The sequence below is a fragment of the Myodes glareolus genome, chromosome 18 (genome assembly GCF_982192425.1).
Source record: "Myodes glareolus chromosome 18, mMyoGla1.1, whole genome shotgun sequence".
In the NCBI taxonomy this organism is placed as follows: domain Eukaryota; kingdom Metazoa; phylum Chordata; class Mammalia; order Rodentia; family Cricetidae; genus Myodes; species Myodes glareolus.
The window spans coordinates 48,108,217-48,124,939 of record NC_142043.1 but is presented as its reverse complement, the minus strand read 5'-3'; the positions used below and the strand labels follow the sequence as shown (position 1 = coordinate 48,124,939).

Below are 16,723 nucleotides of genomic sequence, written 5' to 3'. Positions count from 1 at the left end.
TGTCCCTCCCTGCCCAGGAGCCCAGCTGGAGAAGGAAACAATAGCAAAGAGATAAGAAACATGTGTCATAGAGTCACCATGGGCAGGCACTGGTTTACAGGGTCCTGAGCAGAGCCTGCCGAAGATAGCAGAAGCTCAATGGCTGTGATAAGCTTTATCCTATTTCCTGTCACCCACACGCGGAGAGTTTGAGTTCCCCAAAGACTATCAAGGCTGTGCATGTGGTCAGTGGAGGGCCCTGAACAACCCCAGAACAGTCCCATCCATCTTCACCATCCCCACCACCCCGCACCCCCCCCACACACCCCTTTATCCCACTTGCCAACTTTCCAAGCCTGGAGCTTTTATGAACTCCTGGTGACTTCTCTTGTCTTTTTGTGCAGAAATGGAAGTTCTACTCGCGCAGGCGTCGGGAGGCTCCGAAGATGTCTCCAGGGTGCAACTGCCCACCAGGTAAGGAGCCCTGTGAATGAGTGAGGTCAGATCAGCGTCTCTTGGTCAGGGATGCATCCCAGAACTTCTTGGATTTCTGTGCAGCTCGGATACCACCTCTCATTCAGTTGCTTTCCATCTTCCTGTGGAGGCATCTGGTCGTCTTCCATCCTTCCATCCACCCCTCCCTTCCATCCCTCTCTTCCTCTTTCCCTCCATCCATTCATGGACCCATTCATCATTCATTAATCTAAGCACACCCATTCATTAATTCCTCTGCACCCCTGAGGCTCTCTACAGTAGATTAAGTGAAAGTGTATCACTTGGTGGGTGTGGCCGTGTGTTGAAAGACATGGCAGGCTATACGAAGTCTGAGAGAAAATCAGCCCAGTGTGTCGTTGCTGTGCCTTCTGTTTCCGAAGGTGTAGTAGGCGCACAAGAATGTCTGTTGCCTCTGAATGGATGGCCCTGAGGTGAGGAAAGTATAAACTGGATTCAGAGTCTCCTCTGGCTATTTTCTGATCTTGCACAAGTAGACCCAGGAGGCCACGGGGCGTTGGCTCACACACTCTGCTCCTCAACTGTCTCTCTCTGTATTCAAAGCCGTGTGCCGAGTACCTGCTCAGTGCAGGCATCATAGTCAGAGCAGGGTTCAAGTGCACTGTCACCAGTTACCACCACTGACATGTGAGTGTGTGTGAGAAGACCCCTCCTCCGGCTTCTGGCCACGTTCATTAAGCTAGGGACAGAGGAGGGATCGGCACTGTTTGCTTGACTCACTGGGCTAGGCTATAAGCCTTTGAAGGCACAGGAAGAAAAGGACTTGGGGAAATGGGGAGACATGCTTAAATAATTGCTTGAGGCTTTGCTTGCTCAGGGTTTCCTAGCACACACCGAAGCCTCCTAGGTAACTGTGGTGGGCAAATGGCCCTGAAAAGGCTCCCTCTGGGCTCCTGAGAGGATCCTCCCGTGGCTTCAGAAGTTTACAACCTTCTAGGAACCCTCCACAGGTTCCCTGAGTCAGGGGAGAGAGACTGACAGATATTAGATGTATTAATCGCTTTTTCATTCCCTTGCTGTAACCAAATATCTGGCAAGAAGCACCTTGGGGAGAAAGCGCTTGTTTCGGCTCACAGTTGGAGAAGGCGCAGTCCATTGTGATGGGCAAGGCATGACCAAAGAATCAGCCCCTGCCTGTGGCTCTGTTTGTTCATTTCTCAGCAGGTCAGGGGAGGGAGTGGGAGAGAGGTTGATTTCCTAGCTTGCTTTTTCCTTTTTATTCATTCTGGAATCCTAGCCTGTGGGGGGGTGATGCCCAGGGTAGGCATTGACTAAGCCCCTCTGGAAATGCCCTCACAGATGTACCCTGAGATGTGTTTCCATGGTGATTCTAAACCCACTCAATGCAACAGCAATGATTAGCCAGCACACTAAGCGTACAAGCACAACAGAGGTTCCTGGTAGCCAGATGTGACTGGGCTGATGTGCTATCCCTAAAGATGTGACATTGTGATAAGGGTCACTGGTCCCACAAGCTGCTTGTCTGGATTAATTCAAAGGGGGTCCAGAGTCCCGGGAAGCCAGCTCCTCTTTCCGAGCTTAGGAGATTGGGCTCCAGAGTTGGAGAAAGCTTTCTACTGGATCCATGAGATGCTAGGATTAGTGAGCTGAGATGTAGTTGGCAACGTGGTAATGGGGTCTGGACAGGTTTCTGGGCTTCCCAAGCTCTACGTGACTGTGTCTGTTGTCTTCGACAAGAGTGGCACTCTGGAAGACAGTTTTGAATTCTCTCTCTGACATTTACCAACTGTGTCGTAGCCTTCAGAGATTCCTTTCTATGCCTCAGTTGCTTCGTTTGAAACAAGGGTAAAGGTCACTTGGAAAGTATATGGGAGAGATCCATAGGCTTGTTACTGACTTGTTAGCACGTTGCCTGATATTACGCATTATTATTATTATTATTATCATCTGTTAATTTCTTCCGTTGTCTCTTGTCTGTCAACGATGCACGAAAATTCTTTTCTTAACTACCATGCCCTGGCATTGGGAGCAGTGTTGGTTGCATGTTCGAGGCCATAGGAGGCACCTGCACCCGCTGACTAAGGAAAGCAGAGGCATTTCACCCCACAGAGAAAGAATTCCCTTAGCACAGAAACTCACCTGCTCTACCTAACAGCTGTGTTTGTCACGGCCCCCAAGTGAGCACCGACTGTGTGCAGGCAGCAAGCATCTCAGATTGGTGGGTAACCTCCCTCAAGATGCTGAAATGGATGCTGGGAATGGAGCTCAGTTGGTGGAGTGCTTGCCTAGCTTGCGGGAAGCCCTGGGTTCCATTCCCAGCACACACGCACGTGCGTGCACACACACACACACACACACACACACACACACAGAGTGTGGTAGTTCATTCCTATAACTCTAGCACTCAGGAGGTGGAGGCAGGAGGATCAGGAGTTCAAGGTCATCCTCGGCTTCATAGTGAGTCAGAGACTAGCCTGAGACCCTGAGGTGAGACCCCCTTTTGAAAAACAAAACCAAAACTCATGGTGAAAAGAGGTGAGGGGGAACCTGAGCATCCCAGATGCTTGCAGGTCCTCAGATGGGTCAGGAAAGCCCTCCCCTGCACCTACCAGTACCCGAATCCTTCTTTCAGGTCATCGTCTTGGGGTTACTGTTTACAAATCTCTCTGTGGCTCCTTGATGCCATTATAAAATACACAAACACCCTGGTCCCGCTAGCACTTAATATTGTCTCTGTACACAGTAGGTACTCAATGAATGTCAATAAGTGACTAGAGTCTGCTTCATAGTCTCCATCCACCATCCATCCACTCCACCCGTGTTGCCCTGCACTATACCTTAGTCTCGCCAGCCCTGGAATTCCCTTTAATGGACACAGCAAATGAATACTTTCTTTCTGCCCGTGGTGGCTGATGGATCAGATCCTACAGCCCCAAACCTACGCCTGCCCCCTTTGGCTTCTGTGGTCAAAAGAGGCCAGAGCTGGAGTCCTGTGGTGGGTGTGCTCTTCCCTGTGGCAGCCCTGGGTCCCTCGGCAGTGTTCAGAAGGCTCAGGACTCATAATCATGGGCAGAAAACCTGGCTCCTTCCTTTCCTACACTGACCTCGCCAGCATCCTCCCAAGATCCTCCCTGCCCCAAAATAGCTCTCTTCCAGCATCCTGCCACATACACTGATAGCCAGGGGAGTGATGGGCTCACAGGCTCAGGGCAGGATGCCAGAGGTCAAGCCTCAGGGAGGAGGGCCACAGCCGCCAGAAGTTGAGGAATGGGTGTGGCCACTTGCAAAGCACACGGGGCATGGGGAGGGTCCTGAGAACAGATATATGTACCGTGGGACTTCCTAGACCACTTGAGGCCAATACAAAGATGGGGGAAATTCACCCGTTCTCTGTCCCTGTTCTTACTAACAAATGAGCAGCAGGACAATATAGGCTCCAGCTGGCAAGGAAACAGCTCCTTCAGGCCCGTCGTGCTGGGGCTGGGTGGGGCTGGCAGCAGGCAGGCTGCTGGGGAACCCATACCTTCTGCCTAGGCCTGGTCTCTATGGGACAGGGAGTCTGGGGCCTCGAATATCAGGCTGGAGGGGTTGGGTGGCGAGAGTGGGAATGTGGGGTGATGTAGTCCACCAGCCTGTCAGCCCCAGTACAGGTACAAGACTAGGAGATTGATGGAGGGGAGAGGAAAAGTTGCTTTGGCTGGGCCAGCAGATGATGGCACAGCCACCATGTGGTTTAGACATTCTGTGAGGAGCACTATGAAATGCCGAAGAGCCCCAAGAAGCCTGGAACACAAGGCAGATGTCACCTAGGAGGTGGCACTGTAGGTTGGCCATACAGAGCAAGGAAGCAAACTAGAGGGTACACTCAATAAGAGTACAAGGCTCATCAGGTGGTGGCGGTGCATGCCTTTAATCCCAGCACTCAGGAGGCAGAGACAGGCAGATTTCTGCAAGTTCAAGGCCAGCCTGGTCTACAGAGCAAGTTCCAGGACAGACTCCAAAGCTACAGAGAAACCCTTTATTTCTTGGGGAAAAAAGAAAAAAAAAGTACAGCCTCATCTGCCACCATGACCAAAATCTAAGTAAAGGGACATCAGAGGGTAGATGTGTTTTACTGAGTGTGACCCAGGAGCCTGGTGCCGGACAGGGATGTGGCTGTGTTGTCTGTGTCTTGTAGATTTCCTGAGGCCCTGGCAGCTGCTTAGACTTTCACCAGCATGAGAGGAGAAAGAATGAGCTCGGAGTAGTTGAGCTCAGGTCATTAGAACTGGAGGAAGAGCCACAGGTGAATCCTGCCCACCTACCTCTGGCCAGACCTGAGTTACAGGATTGCCCACAGAAAGTCAGACACGTGCAGAATGATTCATTTACAGATTGTGGTCTCAGCCCTGGGGAGGTGGAAGCAAGAGGATCAGGAGGTCAAGGTAGGCCTCGGCTACATAGCAAGTCAAGGCCAGCCCAGTCCAAAAGGACAGTAAGTCTTTATTTCCATGGAAGGTGGGAGAAACAACATTGAAGATTCAACAATCAGATTGTGGGTTCTTCTAGAGAATGTCCAGAATGAAAGCTTTGAGGAATGAGTGCATCTGGGGTTGACCAGTCGTTTAAGTAGTTGGGGCCCAGAATGGTGACAGGAAACAGATGAGCAGGGATCAGGGTAGGACGAGATGTCAAAACTGCAGCCAGCCAGGCTCTGCTCAGGTACTGTTTATGTTGAGGGTGACTGACAGTGTGTTACTTACTCTCCTCCTCCTTGACCAGAAGCAGCTTACTGGGAAGATGTTTATTTTGGCTCACAGTTCAGAATGACACAGTTCATCATGGTGGAGGAAAACATGGCAGAAAGAAGTCCGGTGGCAACTGGAGTCTGAGTAGCCACTTGTTCCCATAGCGTTGGACAGAAAACAGGGCTTGGGGCAGAAGTATAAAAGTGGCTTATAATATCAAAGACCCACTCTGTACTGAATCACTTCCTTTAGATAGGCCCACTTCCTAAAGGTCCTACCTTATTACCAAACATTTTTGCTTGCTGAGGGCCAAGTGTTCAAACACTGGGGACATGTCACATCCAAAAAAAAAAAAGCAACTGGTGATGACTACCTGGAGACCAGTACCCGAGTCATCTTGCATCCAGATTAGCAAAACGTGTGGTAATCGTTTAATAATGTCTGCTGTGGGCGCAGGAATGGTGAACAGCTGCATCTTGCACCCAGGCTGTGCTTCCTCACAGAGCATAAATGTAGCATTAGGAACAGTTTGGGGAGGAAGGATGTGGTCCAGTCCAATGTGTATTTCAGAACAATAAGTAGTTGTGCTGTGGATGATGCCTCCAAGGCAGGAGCAGCCCCTTCCAGCACCAAAGCTTGCAATCCTAGGAACAGGACTCTGTTTTCTCACGACCCTTGGTTACTTTCCATCGGCGGTGACAGCTGCTGCCACACACCCTAAACCTCTTCTTTGGCCAGCCCTGCCCTGTTTTTCCTGGCTCCAGATTTTTGACCCCAACAGCCAACCATGGGTAGAGGCTTTTGGTCTCAACTAGACTCCTGTCACCACCTCTGAGTGGCAGCAGAGCAAATCAACAGACAGGGCCCTCTCTTTGTGGCCCTTACTTCAGTTTTAGATACACCAAGAAACAGGAGGCTCAAGATCAGGAGCTCCCTTGGCACCGTGGCCGAAGAGAATTGCAGAGTGGATGGTTATTGCAGGGGGGTCATTCAAACTAGAGAGATACTGTCTTCTAGGCGTTCCAAAACTCTGCTGAACCCACAAATAGTTGCCAGGCTCCTTCTGAGTCATCTATGGTTAGTCCTTGAAGCAGTTCCCCATGGTCAGCTAGTAAGGCACGCTGCATAACACGCTTGCTGTTATCATGGACGTTCAGACTCACCCCATTTCTGCTAGGCGTGAAGGTTGCTCCTCCACCAATGGTGTCAGCTTCGTCCCTTCCCTCTCCTGAACACCCTTACAGCCAGGTGCAGCCCCACAGCGGCAGCAGCAGCAGCAGCTTCCATGGCTCCTTGGCTTTGCCCACTGCACTCTGCTTCCTCTGCTCCAACACCATCTGTGGCTCCCCTGGACTCACAGCCCGATGCTTCGCCTACTTTCTCTCTCTAACCTGATCCCTGCCCATCTCCTGCTGCTCCCTGGACAGGACCTGCTGGCCCATGTATCCCCCTCACCCCTGCTTCTTTTCTCACCTTCTCCCTGCTGAACTGACTCTTCAACCCTCCCATCCTGCCGTATCACCCCTGCAGGACCTTCCACCCATCGCCTCCCACTTTTGCCATGTCCCTTAGTTCTGCTATGTGATCATGTTGAGAGCGCGCCTGATACATGCCCAGCACATAATCCAGGCGACGCCTCCTAGTTATGTATTTCAAATATGAAACCCAAGCAGACCCAGAGGCTCACACCTGCTGTGGTTTCTCCTAGGCTACAGTCATTAGCCCATGAGCTGTCCGCTGTGGGTACTATAGATGCTTGCGAGCAATATCAGCATGGTGATGATAAAGTGGGAGCCCCTTGGTGGGTTCCCAGCAAGGAAGAATGCTCTGCCTACAATCATGCTGGGGGCCTCCTTCGTCCCTTATAGATGTGTCTCACGGGCCATCCTTCCACAGGGATGCACCACTGCAGCCAGCATCTTCCCCACCCTGTGCCTTTTCAAAATTCTGCAAGCTACCCAGTACCTAAGCAATTTTAAATTTTAAAATTGTGTGTGTGTGTGTGTGTGTGTGTGTGTGTACATGCATGAATGCACGTGCCGTGACGCATGCGTGAAAGTCAGAGGATAATTCGCAGAAATCAGTTCTCTCCCTCCACCACATGGGTCCTGAAGATCCAGGTGCAGGTCAGCGGACATGATCAGTGCCTTCAGTGAATCCGCTGAGCCATCTCGCTGCAAGCCCTAGGTAGGGTTCCGTGATGCCATCTTTCCCTTCACACCCATCGGTCACAAGCGCCACTGAAGGTGGGCATGGTGGTCCATGACTGTAACCCTGTAACCCTGGCACAGGGAGGTGGGAGCAGGAGAATTGCTGCATGTTGAAGACCAGCTGATAGTGAGCTCTAGGCTAGCCTGAGCTCCAAAGTGAGACGCTATCTCAAAGGGAAAAGAACCATTGGTCCCTGGTTGATCTCGCCCTATCCATAAGCATTGCTTTGCCCTGACTGCACCCATGTGTCACCTCGTGGACAACAGGAACCTACTTACCTGGCCACTTTGAACCGTTCACACAGAAGCCAGGTGGTGTTTGTAAAGTTGATGTACAGCCCTCACTAACCTAGGGCTTTAGCATCCCCCCTGGCCCTTAGGATGGAGACAAAACCCTCAGCACCCTCACCCTCCTACATGTGTTCCCAGCAGGCTCCTAGGGATATCTGTTTTGCTGGTGACCTGTCCACTCTGGGAGTGGAAAGTCTGTGTAGCCCTGGCCATCTGGATCACCTGGGGCTTAGAGAAAAACAGCCCAGAAAAACAGGTGCAGAGTTCAGATGTTTCCTTGTCAGTTCCAGCCCTTTGGGCCTTGAGATCTCACTAGAAGGGAGAAAAGTTATTAGTGTGGACAGGGCTTCATGGTGCAGAAGCCGCTCCGGGCTGCTCGTGGGAAGGAAGGTCAGGTGACCAGCGTGGGAGAGCCCCAGCTGCCCACAGCTGTTGAGTGGCCAGGTGCTGCCTTGCTGCAAGAGTGCCGTGTCTGCTGCTGGAAATGAGGCTTTTCTCCTGCCCTTGGCCTGTGTTTTAGGACCCCTGGGGGAATCCTCTGAGGCATATTTCTTTCCCATTTCCTCCTGAAAGCATTTCCAGACTCCCAAACGATGCTGATAATGTGTTTCTCCTAGAGCAGCTCTGATAACGTCCACCAGGGTGGTCACGGAGATTTGTAAGGAAATAAAAATAAGGAAATAGAAAATTCTAGGTGGGGCGGGGGGAGCCCAAAAAGCTTGTTCCAGACCCTGAGGGACTCAGGTGGCTTTCTGTCTCTGGATTTTGGTATCTTTACATATATAGGAAGGGTAGGTGATGGTGAACCCCAGCCTGGCAGCACTTGGCGAAGGGAAAGCTTGCCTGGCAGAGTGGCTCCCCTCCTAGACAAAGCCTGGAGAAGTGTGCATGCGTGTGGCAGCTGCTCTCCACCAAGGCACCACAGAAAAAAGTGTGCATGTATGTGAGGTGAAAGGATGGATGGGCAGTGTGAGCCTGCTGCAAGGTAAAGGAGGGGGCGAGGGAGGCTACGGTATGACAAGAGAGTGGCCAGAGATGCCATGGGGCGTTACAGTGTGACAATGGCATCAATGAAATAGAATCATTTCTATTTCATTGAACATGAATCAGCTAGCACCAGAGCTGATGGAATCCGCAGACAGGATCTTAGACAATGGAGGAAAAGCAATGACAAGGGGTTTATAATACTAGTTATTTATATAGAGTTAGAAACAGCACACTGCTCATAGGCATATGTTGTAAATGTGTAAAAACTTACGTGTCAAAACATGTATGGCAGTCCATGTCTTGTGACGTAGGATGCCTGTAATCCTAGGACATGGAAGGCAGAGGCAGGAGGATTACAAATTCAAAGCCTTTCTGGACCACAGAGTGAATTTAAAGCCAGCCTATACAACTTGGGGAGACCCAGTCTCAAAAGTAAAATGATAGAATAAATGGGTGACATGATAAGCCTGAGACTCGGTGGGGAGTGGGACATAGTGGAGACCTCGGAGTGCTTAGGTAGTTGGATACCTATTTAGCTGGGTGCTGAATATGCCAGAGCTGTCCCCTAAGTTTGCAGCGACTTGACTGAAATACAACCCACATGAGTATTCCCTCCATCTAAATTGTGCAATGCAACAGTTTTTTGCATCTTTGCCGAGTTTTAGGACATTGTTACCACCTCAGAAAGAAACCTGAAACCCTCTCTTCTTCAGTACCTCACCCCCCACCACCAGCCCTAGATCATCCCAGCCTCCTTTTGACCACTATGGATTTGATTTACCATTTTCCAGGTTTATCCATGTTGTAGCAGGTGTCAGTACTTTGTTGACAAGAATTTTAAGCCTCTTTGGCTAGCTGGACTATTTCAAGATGAAACAGTGGGGTTGTTAATGCCCCGGGTTAGTGGATATTATTGATAAATACTCCCTTGGAATCAATCCTCCAACAGCCATGATGTGTCCGTTGTGGGACTTGAATTCCACTTCCACCTCTGGGTTGGTGACAATAATGCAGGGGATTCAGCAGGCCCCCCAAGATGGGCTCCCTTCTGCCCCTGCTATCTTCTCCTGCTCAGGATCACCACCTTGGAGATATTTCCCATTGGCCCTCCAGGTAGGGCTGGCGGTTCTGTTTCCTGACTCGCCCTGTAGTACCTTTCAGCAGTCATTTGATCTCTGGGGAGGAACCAGCCAGACAGATTTTCAGTCCAGCACAGTCCTTGATGCCTGTGAACATCAGTCTCCATCATCATAAGATGTAGATACTGGAACCTCCCTGTAGGGGGTGGTAGCCCATGAGTGTAAGAGCCTGCTTGAGTGTCTCTGGTCCATTGTGCATGAGAATGGTCCTGGGAGGGCTCTACTGATGTAGAATGATCCTTGCCTAGCAGTGGCAATGGATAGCCATCGGCATGCCATGGGAGAGGCAGGATAACCCAGCAGTTTCAAGTATGGGCTCGTACCTCCAACACCCCACATTTAAATCTCAGGAACCCCAGTTCTGCTCTGACCTAGTCTTGGGGCTGTGGGGGAGTCATCTCCAGACCTCATGTAAATGGGAGATAATGACACTATAGAACTTTGTGTGGGACCTGATGCACATGGGACTCTAATGATGATGGTGCTCATGATGGGAACACGAGCGCAAAGGAACTTCTGGTGATGGAGCCCGCGGGGAGAAGATATGGCCTTTGTCCAGTTGCATCCAACCCCATGGGGTCCCACAAGACAAGGTCATCTTTATCACAAAATTAAGTGAAGAAATAGGGCCTCGGCTGCTCAAGGGGCTGCCAGCTCACTCCTCCTTCCTTCTCATGTTTCCCGTGTCTAGCTCTCCAACCCTGGAAAATCTCCTCCCACCTTGGAGCTTCCGCTGCCCATCTTTTACATAGTAATATGTGTCTTAGTTAGGGTTTCTACCGCTGTATGAAACACCAAGACCAAAAAACAAGTTGGGGAGGAAAGGTTTTATCTGGCTTACACTTCCATAGTGCAGTCCATCACTGGAGGAGGTCAGAAACAGGAACTGAAGCAGGGCTGTAACCTGGAGGCAGGAGCTGATGCAGAGGCCGTGGAGGAGTTCTACCTCCTGGCTGGCTTCCCCTGACCTGTTCAGCCTACTTTCTTATAGAACCCAGGCCCACCAACCCAGGAATGGCACCACCACCATGGGCTGGGCCCTCCTCCATTGATCACTAATTGAGAAAATGCCTGACAGCTGGATCTCATGGAGGCATTTCCTCAGCTGAGGCTCCTTCCTCTCTGATGAGTCTAGCTTTTGTCAAGCTGACACACAAAGCCAGCCAGTACAACATGTTCTTCCAGTTCTTGACCAGCTGTGCTGGGCAAATGGGAGGTATCAGGGGAGGGGAGCAGACCCAGCTACAACCCAACTATTAGTAGAAGACAGACTATAGGTTGCTATGGGAAATGAAGAAAGGATCATGGGCTAATTCTGAGTGAGGGTGCCAGCTGACCCCTGCATTAGAGTTCACTGGAGCTATCTAGGCTCAGGGTTTTGGAGTCCTGGTTTATGAAGAAAGACTCCCCTTCCTTTACCCTCAAGCCACAACGTAAACTGAGAGCCTCTAGATGTCAGGGTATTCTCAGAGGCCATGCCCCTGCCCCTTTCCTGAAGCCTTACTAAGAGACCAAGGGCTACGTTCCCAACAATATTTTGTTAGCAATTTGTGATGATAATCTTTTCGTAGAAACTCCACTGTCTTGGGGCTTCTGAGTCACTAAGGACAGTTGGCTAGTAGGGAGAGCCATACCTGGTATCTCTTTGTCAGCTGGGCTCCTACCTGGAGATGTCAGTGAGGGAAAACCTGGAGAACAGAAGGGCCACTGTGCCCCACAGCTGAGGAGATTCCTGCAGCCTTTGGGAGTCCACAGGTGTGCATCACACTTTCTCCTGCAGGGAACCTTCCTCGTAGACCCTGCAGTGTGAGGGTAGAAAGGCTAGCCACAGCAGCACGACTTCCCTCCTGCTACCAGCTCACCTCAACCTATTCGGACAATACAGGAGTGCATGGCTGGACTCCCGGACTTAGCCATGGACTCCTAGGGTGCTAAGCTGCCTGTGAGCAACACTGACAAACTACTTAGGCCTGCCTGTGGGTAGAGAGTGGATCCAGGATGCTGTGGGGTACCAGACACTCAGAGACAATAGGGTTAGGAATGTACAAATCCGAGGCAGAGGTATGGGCAGATTGAGAGAACAGCCCTGAGCCAGTGGCCTTAGGAAATACAAGACCTTTCAGGAACCACTAGCTTGCTGGCTCCCAGCTTCACTACTCCGTTGGGGAGACAGACAGGATCCATCTTGGGAGCTGGCTGAAGACCTCCTGTTCCGGGAGAGAAGTAAGGTCCAAGGCAGAGGTTTCTGACAGCCCGGGACCCACGATTCACCATGGATCCCCTTATTCATTCACCTACTTGGTCCCCAAACAGTTTCATGAGCAGGGGCCCTGGACCACATCTGTCCTCAGGAGCTGCAGTGCTCAAGACAGGCTGCGGAGGCCAGCAGCTCCCTGCCCTGACTCAGTGGTGACCAGCTTGCTGGTCATAGCCAGCTCTGCCCTGAAGGGTCCCCAGAGAAGGTTCCCACAGTGACACTAAAGGTCCAGGGTCCCTACGGGTCCAGGGGCCTATGCTCAGAGAGTTACAAGGGACCACGAGGCAAGCCACATTGAGCACATGGGCCCCAGGAACTGCCCCCATCACCCCCACACCTAGACCCAGCCCTCACCAACCTCTCATCTCAACTGTTTCCATCCCCCTTAGCCATCAGAACATCCTCATGGCCTCTGCTGGTGGCCCGTGTGATTGCATGTGCACCTTGCCAGCTCATTACACCCTCCCGTCATCTTTCTGAGACTATGACTCACGCTAGAATCTTGTCCCCGCGAGGACCCACTTTAAACCCCAATGGCGAGGGAGGAAATGCAGTGGTCTAGTCTGGCACAAACACAGCACGCCCAGCAGGTGACCTGGGTTTAAGCGGATGCCAGCTCCCTACATAGTTATGTGTGCTATCACAAGGTGGCCTGGCTCTGTGTGACAGGGCAGCAAGGGGGGCAGGGCAGGGCAGGGCTTGGATGTCCTGGAGGTAGCATGTGTAAACAGACTGGCTGTGTGCACTCCAGAGTTGTTCCGTGATGTGGAAGAAGGCCTCCGAGCCACACATCCTGGTGGTGCTCCAGGGAACTGTCCTTTCTGGTTAATTGCAGCTTCACACTTTGGTACCCAGCACACCTCCTTGTAGTATGAGGGGGCTGGCTTGTTGGGGTTTCTGTCCTGCCCAGTACCCCAACAGCCGGCAAATCCCAAAGAGAAATTACACACAGGACTCCATAAGGTTATAAACTGATTGGTCCATTAGGTCAGGCTTCTTGTTAACTCTTATAACATATATTACCCCATTATCCTTATCTATGTTAGCCACATGGGCTCGGTACCTTTCTCGGTGTGACAGCTTACATGTTGCCTCTTCGGTGGTCTGTACAGGAATGGCTGAGAGAGAGCTTCTGCTTCCAGAATACTCCAAGTCTCTTTGCTCCACCCCTACTTCCTGTCTGGCTTTCCCGCCTATACTGCCTGCCTGGCCAATCAGCGTTTTATTAAAATATGATTGACAGAATACAGATAATTCTCCCGCACCATTTCCCTCTCTTTTTTTTTTTAAACAAAGGAAAATACCCATAATCCATTTGTTGGGAATGTGGGCGTAGTATTTCAGGCTACTTCCTGCTGGTTGGGGGCGCTGATAGTCTTAAGGGGACCTAAAGAAAATTTAGAGTTATAATCAAGTCATGACTGGAGTATCCTGTGAGTCTCGATCATCTCAGGCAGCAGTCTTGGATCAGTTCTGGATGTAGACCTCTGTCATCTGGGCCATCTGTTCCTATCGGAGATTTTTCAGGTGGCCTCCCTTGGTCAAAGGTGATTATTCTTAACTCTGAATAAATCCAGAGACTCTCGTTTTCTGTGGAAACAAAAGCAAAATCTCTTCTCCAAAGTAACATACCTTTTGACTTCAGTTTTGAAGCCAAGGTATTTTCAAAATTTCTATCTTGGGTTAGTTCAGCAGCATTTATAAACAAAAGTCTTTTAGCAGTTGTTGCTCCTTCCTCAACAATCAAACAATTTAAAGAGAGCATAATAGCATACAGTATGAAGATTCTCTGTGCATTTTCCATCTTTATGTGGCTTTATTTTAACCTCTATTTCTTTTATTTTTACTTTTACTTTTTGCTTTTGAGACAGGTTCTCTGTATATATCTTTGTCCTGGAATAACTCTGTAGACCAGGCTGTCCTTGAACTCACAGAGATCCTCCTGTCTCTGCCTCCCCAGTGCTGGGATTAAAGGTGTATGCTACCACACCTTGAACTCACAGAGATCTGTCTCTGCCTCCCAGGCATTGGGATTAAAGGCGTGTACTACCACACCTTGAGGTCACAGAGGTCAATCTACCTCTACCCCTTGAAGTCACAGAGGTCAATATGCCTCTGCCTTCCAGGCATTGGGATTAAAGGTGTGTACCACCACACCCAACTACTCTCTTTCTTTCCTTTTAACTTTAAGAACTTTCACTTTTAGCCTGCATATACACACTGTAAACCATTTAGAGGTTTTCTTCCTCTTTGACTCTCTCTTTACTGTTTATCTCCCTTTTCTGACCACATGAGCCTTTAATTTACTAAGCAATATGGAGAGCAGTGGCTTTGACGGCTAGATCCAACCCACTCCCCAGCTCTCCAGTCTCATGGCTGAGATACCAGCCAGAGCTATGTTCATTGCCACAACTCTATGGCGTTTCAAGGTCCTTGCCAGCAAGCAAGCTGCAGCATTCTGCTCACAGACCACACTCAGTCAGACTGCCTGCCTGAAAGAGTCAGAGATTACCCTGTCAGGACAGCCCAGAAAGCCGGCATTGTAAAACAGCGCAGCTTTTTTCCTGCTACGACTGAAAACCGAAAAGCATGTGTTCCGCTTTTCATCAACACGGTTTAAGTGCTTCACGGCAGGACCTCTTTAAAGAGCTGCAAGGTTTTGCAGCTAAAGCTGAGTCAGGAAGCCTCTCTCAGATGAGAGTGCTTGCTTGCCTCTAGCAAGCAAAGTAGACCCAAGAAATTGCTGCTACCAACAAAACATGCTTTACTCTATTCTTTCCCAAGCTTTCTCAGGCTTTCTGTGGATTCAGTTATCCACGTCTGGGCGCCATATGTAGTATGAGGGGGCTGGCTCCTCCTTGCTTATTTCTTACTGCATTTCTTTTGTTTCTCCTTCACCAAACTGGAATAAAAGAGAATAGACTTTGGGAGACCCACTAAATGCTACAGCGGTGGCTCTCAACTTTCCTAATGCTGTGACCCATTGTTGTGGTGACCCCCAACCATAAAATTATTTTCACTGCAACTTCATAACTGTAATCTTGCTACTGTTATGAATCATAATGTAAATATCTATGTTTGCTGTGTTAGGCAACCCTCGAGAAAGAGTCATTTGACATCTCCCCAAAAAGGTTGCAACCCACAGGCTGAGAACCATTGTTCTAGAAGATTCCATGTCCCAGCCTTGCCCAGCTTAGCACCTGCTAGTTCCTCCCCAGCTTGATGGGAGAAGGATCGGGGGCTCCCCAAACTGCACTTTAGGAGGGAGGAGGCCAGAGCCTTTGATCACAGGACAATGCTACCTTCATTCTGGCTCCAAATAGCCCCTCTGGCCAGAATGGAGGAGGGAACCCCCCACTGTCCTACAGGGAGGGGCCCACAGAACACAGGCCTCTCCCCAGGTGTAGAATTCAAACTGGGAACACCAGATGGGCATCGGCGGTCACCTCAGGCAGGACAGGGCTGTGACAAGGCCTTTCTTTAGAAGACATCTTATAGGAAGCCCCACGTTTGTCAGGAACAAGAAAGAGCAGAGCCCCATGGTTAGGATAGGGCTAGTGAGCGGCTCCTACAGGTGTCACCGGACAACTTCAGGGTTCACGGATGCCATCTGCCCTTGTGTTTTACAGGAAAGTGTGGTCAAGTGGGGGAAGGGACTCTCTTCCGCCCCATGGCCAGATAGGGATAGAAGTGTGTGTCAATCTGGCCAGGATTTCCTCCGTGCCTTGTCCCGTAAATGGCCACAGAGACGCCGTGGGAGCCTCATGGAGGCAGGAACTGGATGGACTCGAAGACCAGGTGAAGAGATGTAGACAGATCAGTCGCTGGGAGCAGCCAGCACCACAGGCCACTGATGGTTCCTAAGGCCAAGCCAGGCTAATGCTTCCCGATTCCTCTGTCCCTTAGACACCTATTCTTTCTGTCAGATGACATCTCAGGTAAAGCAGACTGAAGTCTCTACCACATCCCTGAAGCCAGGGCGCCAGAAGCTGCCACCTACCTGGCAAGTGTCTTTAAGGGTAAAGTCATAGCCAGCCATCTCTCCTGCTACATTACAATGTCAGCCCTCCATCCCATCTGCTGGGGGAGTACAACAGGCTCCCTAGATAGACACCATTTGGCCTTGACTCTGGCCCTTTCCTCCCTCCAATCCCTCCCCTGTGGGTGGGTCTGAGATACTGGGAGCATGCTTCTATAGAAAAACTCAGAGAGCAAACGAAGGAATAGCCATCTGGGGAAGGACCCAGATAGGTGTGTGTGTGTGTGTGTGTGTGTGTGTGTGTGTGTGTGTGTGTACACATGCGAGACCATGCATGTGTGCTAGAGGGAAACTCAGGTATCATTCTTCCTTGGGCACTGTGCACATTTTTTTTTTTGAGACAGGGTCCCTCACTGACATCTGAGACTCGCTGATTATACTGAGCCATCCTGCCCAGCTTTGTTCATAGGTTCATAGGTTCTACAGTGATTAAACTCGGAACGGGAAGTACATCAGCAACTAAGCCCCAAGAACAGATTTTCTTCTAAAGCAGTTCAAGCTGGGTCAGGTTTCTAGTGCTTGTCTCCATAGTCTTCCAGCAGGACTGGGGGCTACTCACGGCATCTGCCGCCTTCCTACATTCCTGAGATCGGATGAGTCACTGTCTTGGTCTTGGAACC

The 16,723-nt window shown here is 50.4% G+C and overlaps 1 protein-coding gene across 1 annotated transcript in view; it reads left to right on the top strand.

The window, feature by feature from the left end:
- The first annotated feature begins 402 nt into the window (after positions 1-402).
- Positions 403-16,723, top strand: part of Col13a1 (collagen type XIII alpha 1 chain) — a 123,726-nt gene continuing 107,405 nt past the window's right edge. The window contains exon 1 of the mRNA XM_087898165.1: positions 403-453. The gene's annotated coding sequence lies outside the window, so the exon portion shown is untranslated. The remainder of the gene's footprint in view (positions 454-16,723) is intronic.